The sequence below is a fragment of the Puntigrus tetrazona genome, chromosome 2, assembly GCF_018831695.1.
Source record: "Puntigrus tetrazona isolate hp1 chromosome 2, ASM1883169v1, whole genome shotgun sequence".
NCBI classification, from domain to species: domain Eukaryota; kingdom Metazoa; phylum Chordata; class Actinopteri; order Cypriniformes; family Cyprinidae; genus Puntigrus; species Puntigrus tetrazona.
In genome coordinates, this window is record NC_056700.1 from 24,246,462 (window position 1) to 24,252,958 (window position 6,497).

General features: G+C 35.0%; 1 protein-coding gene across 1 annotated transcript in view; it reads left to right on the top strand.

The window, feature by feature from the left end:
• Window positions 1-3,530, top strand: part of abhd17aa (abhydrolase domain containing 17A, depalmitoylase a) — an 8,120-nt gene extending 4,590 nt beyond the window's left edge. Inside the window, exon 5 of the mRNA XM_043257880.1 lies at window positions 1-3,530. This exon is cut by the window's left edge and continues 433 nt beyond it. The gene's annotated coding sequence lies outside the window, so the exon portion shown is untranslated.
• Window positions 3,531-6,497: the final 2,967 nt, after the last annotated feature.

Here is a 6,497-nt window from a genome sequence, read left to right on the forward strand (position 1 = left end):
GAGGCACCGCCGGTTGATTTGGCTTGTGATTTATGTGAACACGACAAATGAAATGAAATGGCATTTGAACAGGACTAATATCTAATATCTCTTTATGAAGCTCTTATCATGTGGGTGGTTATGTACTTTCTCTTTTGTTAGTTCTTGTTGGTTAGCATAAGACCAGTTTTAAAATACAGCATCATTACCTTTTCAGACAAGAACTCTCTGCTGGACAGATTGTGTGTGTGTGTGTGTGTGTGTGTGTGTGTGTGTGTGTGTGTGTGTGTGTGTGTGTACAATATTTTTTAGACCATCCGCTGTGTATGAATGTGGTTACCTTTTTACTGTTGAACTTATACACTACGAGTCAAAAGTTTGGACACAACGAGTTTGATTTACATGATCTTTTTGGAAATTCTATACAATACTAAAATCATAATGATTTTTTTTTTGTTTTGTTTGTGAACAGACCAGCGACGCAACCAGCAACTCTCCAGTACGCATGCAAACATCTTTAATCCATTTTAAAAACTGTCCCAGGATTCTGCTTGTGAAATTAACGAATGTCCAGAGCTGGAATCTAGACAAAGAAGAAACTCAATATAATGTTATTTAATTTTATGTAAGACAAAAATATTACTAGATGTTTCCAAACTTTTGACTAGTAGTGTAGGTGCACAGTATACCGGTGTTGTTTCTCCAGATTCTACGTTTTTCGTTGAGCATTTTTTTCTTTTTCTTCCCTGTCATTTAAGACCCAATCACCGTTTTTTAATGATGTGGGTAGAGCCGTGTTCGTACGATATGGATGCATGGAAATACGCTACCATTCAAAAGTTTGGGATCAGTAGGTTCCGTTGAACGTAAAGGGTTTTATCTAGCAAGATCAAGATAAATGATTTCAAAGAGACATTCGCAATGTTACCAAATATTCTGTTATCGAAGAATCCTGTATCAAGGTTTCCCCCAAAGATATTAAAAGCAACTGTTTTTAAAGAAACATTTCTAATCGTTATCAAACCAGCATTTTACACTAATTTCTGGAGTAATGAAGATTCCTCGCAGGAACAAATTAACTTTTCTATTTGACCACATTTTAATTTTGTAATTATATTTCACAATAATGCAGTTTTCACTGTGTTTTTGATCAAATAAATGCAGCCTCGTAGACTCTTTCAAAACAAAAAAAAACGTACTTACCCCAAACTTTTGAACAGTAGTCTATCAGGATTTTTTTCCTCGCCATGTTGCATTGATCCTTATAACACTATTTCTGTTCGCTATTCGTGCGTTCGTTTATTTCACTTACGTGTTTAAGAAGAAACCGATTGTCTACGTAAGCAAAACTCAGAAGCTGCTTCTATGAGACAAAAGAGAAGTAAAACTCTTCCCTGGTCCAGTTGATATGATCTCGTGATGCATCGGTGTTGTGAAATATGTATCACAATGAAGTAGTTGGCATTTCCAGCCTCTTAAATGGGGACTGAATTTGTAAATATTTCGATTTCTTGATCCTTTTTTCCGCTTTTTCCCCCCCATGCGCTGAATCGTGGTGGAGGTTAACAGCCGTGATTTTGCCCACCGTGAGCACCTGATCCGAATGACGGGAAATCTCACTCTACACCCCGAACATCACACGTTCTTCCCTCGTTCGGCTCATGCACGTTGATGTAATGATGCGTAAAATGAACCCTGACACCCAAGTCGACTCGCGATTGACAGTTTTCTGAGCCGTCTCAGAATGGGGTCGTGACCTCCATCCACTGCTGACCTCTCGTCTGTGTTTACGTCTGCGAGAGGAAGATCCGTGACAGGTTTTTTTAATATTAAAGCATGCCAGGTCGTCGAATCACGTTACCGTCGATTTTTTTTGCTATTTCCAATCGCAGTTTGTATATTGAGCTATTTATAGCGGCCACTTCTCACGCAAACAAGCCTCGCCGTATTAGACATGCTCTTATGTGGTCAGTGGATATTTAACACAAACTTCCAGATCTATTTTTATAAGGTTGACAAGTCTTTGCTATAATATGAACAAACCTTTCACTGTTTCAGAGCCATTTTTAAAGGGATAGGCGTGTCTTTGTAGCCTGGCTTTTTTTTTTTTTTTTTTTTTTACGTTAAAGTGGTAGTTCACCCAAAAATGAAAATGCGACTTAATTTCTTCCATGGACCGTAAACGGGTCATTTTTGTATATTATAAAAGTCTCTTTTTCATTCAGTGAAAGCACATGGTGACCAAGAGCTGTCGAGCTCAGAGATGATGATGAATTTGCGAATAACCACAAAAAAAATTACTCTGTCAGCATTTGATAGTTTCTAACATATGTGAAGAAGATATTTAAACAGAAATATTAGTAACCTGTCATTTTTGGTTCCCATTGACTTGCATTGTATTTTTGGTCCAAACAGTGGAAGTGAGTGGGAATCAAGACCATTCTTCAGAATATCTTCTTTTACGTTCCACTGAAGAAAGTCATACAAGCTTGAAAGGATGAGACAGTTATACTTTTTTTTGGTCCTTTTGGGGTCTTCAAAGCGACTGGTCACTATATGCTTTCTTTTTATGAACCACGAGGAAGAGTTTTTAGGTGAACTGTTTCTTTAAAAGGAATTTGCAACCTCTTTAACATCTAGTTTGCTATACCTCCCTTAAGATCGGTCGTTTTTTTATCCCGATGTAATGTTACCCTGCAATTCTTAAGACGGTTTTTAAGACTTCGACATTTTTAAGACCCCGACCCTTGTAAAAAGCAGCGTGTACTCAGGAACATTTTCACTCGTTTGGCTGACAAGGCTCTGCGTGTTTGTCCTGAAATGCTGCCAGCGAAACAAAAACCTGCTTCACGCTGATCTTAGGTACTGCAGGCTGCAGGAAAAATCGTGTTTCACGTCGACACCCGTGTCGTAGCGAGCATAGCAAACTTTGTGTTAAAGCAGGTGTGTGCCACTTGCAGAATGCATGTAATAGATAAGACATGAAAAGAAAACGGACTAATTATAGCGTGCGAGTGTCGGTGTATATTACGAATTTCCGAGATTAAATAGTTCACGTTAGCCTAATGTATAAAAAGACGTTAGTATGTCGAATTTTTTTTATTTATTTTTTGCTTTTTAGAGCTCTATTGAAAAGGGTTAGTATTCACATCTCTGAACAACCGAGCAATAATGTCAAACCTCTGCCTGTGAGAGCTGGATAGATTTATCAGACTCACGCAAAACTCCACACGATGATCATTTGAAGGGTTTGCACTTTCAGCGACGCAGCACAACCTTATCTGAGAACTCTAAAACACTCTATGCCGACTCACAATTTTGTATAGCGATATAAAGCTAATTTGCTGTATTTCTAGTCACACTAAGTCACATATCTATATCGAGATTTGCAAGAAAATGACTGTATATTACCAGGTACACGTCTGTATAAAGAGGTGATGGTGTGTCCCCTATGATGTAAGATGCTTTGTGTGTGTTGGGTAATGTTTTCTTTTTTTAGCCGGAAGATGTGATGTACTGTGATTGAGTAATAAAGGAAAGTTGTAAAGTTACAGTGATATGTTTGACTTTTTTTTTTTTTACATAATTTATACCGCAAAATTGTATGGTCCTTGCACAAAGAGTTCAAAATTATGCTTGCGTATTTTTCATATTCATAATGCTACGCATACAAAAATGCAGAACATTTTACCTTCTTTCTTTATTAATGATGGAGAAAGATTTCTGAGGCATTGTGTAAAAAATTGTCTTAAAAAAAAAAAGAATAGTCTAATAAAAGAATAATAGAATAATAAAAATGTGACATTTACAGCAGCTTGTAAATTAATGTTTGGTAAAATACTATGCTTTTTAACAGATACTTTTTTAAAAAAAATTGAAATGCTGTTATCATTAATATTTAGATTATTTTTGTTTTGGTTAAAGTTTAAGTTAGTTTTTTTTTTTTTGAGTTTTTATATATGGTTATAGGTGATTTTTCTTTATTTTTTTGTTATTTTAGTACATCGTATATTAGTAAATAAAAATAAGTTGCAACTAGCTAAAAAATAATGCAATTAAAAAAACTTTTTGGCTTGGAATAAAAACCAAAAACGAGTTTTCTTCTGAACTTTTTTTTTTTTTTTTTTTAATGTAGTTTGATTTCATTTCAGCTATTTTTTTACTTAAGGATCATTGCAATGATTTCAATAGTACTTCAACTTCTACAGTCAATTACAATCAATCAACAATTAGTTTGTTTATTTAAAGCTTTATTTTGTAAATAATAATGAAATGATATGATGAAGTGATAATCTTCATATTTAATGCTATTAATGTAAAAGATGTTTTGTGTCAGATAAATACTGCTCCGACTGCCAGAAACAATTATATATATATATATATATATATATATATATATATATATATATATATATATATATATATATATATATATATATATATAAGAAGAGAATTTGTACAGCACATTGGAAATAGTTTCCCCCAATGTAAAGACCGTGTAGAGATCGACATCAAACCTCGCGAGATTCGGTCAGTACTCTCGTCCAGCACTAGATGGCAGAGTCTCTCTGTGTTCAGCACGATGCAGCGCCGCTGTCGCCGACCAATCACACCCACAGTCAATAAACCTGTTTGTGATTTTCAGTGCCATCTCCAGGGATACCGTAATATGTGTCTATTTTTACCCGCTCTGTAGCATTATCTGTTAAAATGGTTTGAAGCTGTTAAAGGTAAAAAGCAATTATATTATATAGCTCCCTTCGAATTAAATCTCCTCAAAGCTCCAGCATGGAGTTGTTACTGTTGCCTTCTACTATCAGCTTAGAGTCAACGGTAAGGAAGCTGCTCCTCAGAAAGTGTAAAACTTGCTTTTGTGCCTGATTGCTTTGTTTGTGTGTTCATCCATATACCATATACCAGCTCGACACAGCAACGAGTTTACGTTGATACAGCGTTATTTAGCAGACGCTTTTATCCAAAGCAGCTAACAACTGTGTTCACATGAGTGGAAGAAAACTCAACCTGTTTATATATATATATATATATATATATATATATATATATATATATATATATATATATATATATATATATATATATATATATTCCTTCATATATATATATAATATATATAAAATATATATATATATATATATATATATATATATATATATATATATATATATATATATATATATATATATATATATATATATATATATATATATAATATATATATATTTATTTATTTATTTATTTATTTAATTTATTTTTTTGCATTTCAGGTTTGAAGGATTTCAGTTGAATTCCATTTAAATCCTGTCTGTTGCAGCTCTTAATTCTCATTTCTTATGCCAAGCGTGCCATCAGTGAAATAGGTTAGTCACGAACGGAAATGGACTCATCTAAGATGTAGATGAGTTTGTTTCTTCATTATAAAGCATTTGGAGAAATGTAGCATTTCGTCAGCTGCTCACTAACAGAATGAGACTCCAATCAGCAAATGAACATCACAGTAATTTGTAAGTAATCGACGTGACTCTGACACTTCGTCCAGTTCATCAGTTATTGTGAAGCAAAAATGTGCTTTTTTGTAAGAAATCCATCATTTAAAAAAAACAAAAAAACAATTGAACATTGCATCCATCTGTACGAGTCCCCTATCCATAATAATGCTTTTTCTGTTTAAACAACCAAGCAAAAATAAGTTATAGCATCTGAATCAGGAGAGAAATGTGCACAGATCATAGTTTTTGATCTGTGCACAATTCAAAACTAATATACAGGTGGATTTTTAAGTTAGAGGGCAACAGACAATGGGCTTTTTTCGCTGGAGAAAGTACTATTATTGATTATGCAAAAGCGTTGTTTAATGTTAAATTGATTTAACGATGGATTTACAATTGCACTCATTTTTTCACAAGACGTTAATTGATGATTGATTAATTGGAGTGGTGTATGGATTACTCATGGATTACTGTGATGTTTTCAACAGCTGTTTGGACTCTCATTCTGACGGCACCCATTCACTCCAGAGGATCCGCTGGTGAGCAAATGACATATTGCTGCATTTCCAAATATGACTCGAGAGCGGTGGACCGACCCGTCATTTCCGGTGACCCATTTTACCGATATAAATCGTTACATTGTTGTAGTGTGTGACCTGCTGGCTTTGGCGGTGATTTGCACATAGGTTTTCAGTTTTGCAGAGCCTGCGCTAAAAACACTTCGGAGCGATTTGCCGCTGACCTGTGTCCAATTTGTCGATGTCAGAATCGGATACTTTTTCCTCGTTCCGTATCAAAGCGGCATCTGTTTCAATACTCGCCTAAAAATATCAGTGTAATGGTTTCCTGATGCTCATCTCCTCAGCAACAGAAGCAAGGGTGATGAAAACCTGCCTGACAGGAATATTGCTAAAAAGTGTTCCCCCCCTCTCTCTTTTTTCTCTTTGATCGCAGTTTCTTTGGGGCATATAGGGGGGAAACTGGGCTCTCGGAGTCTTGTTTTCAGGCCTG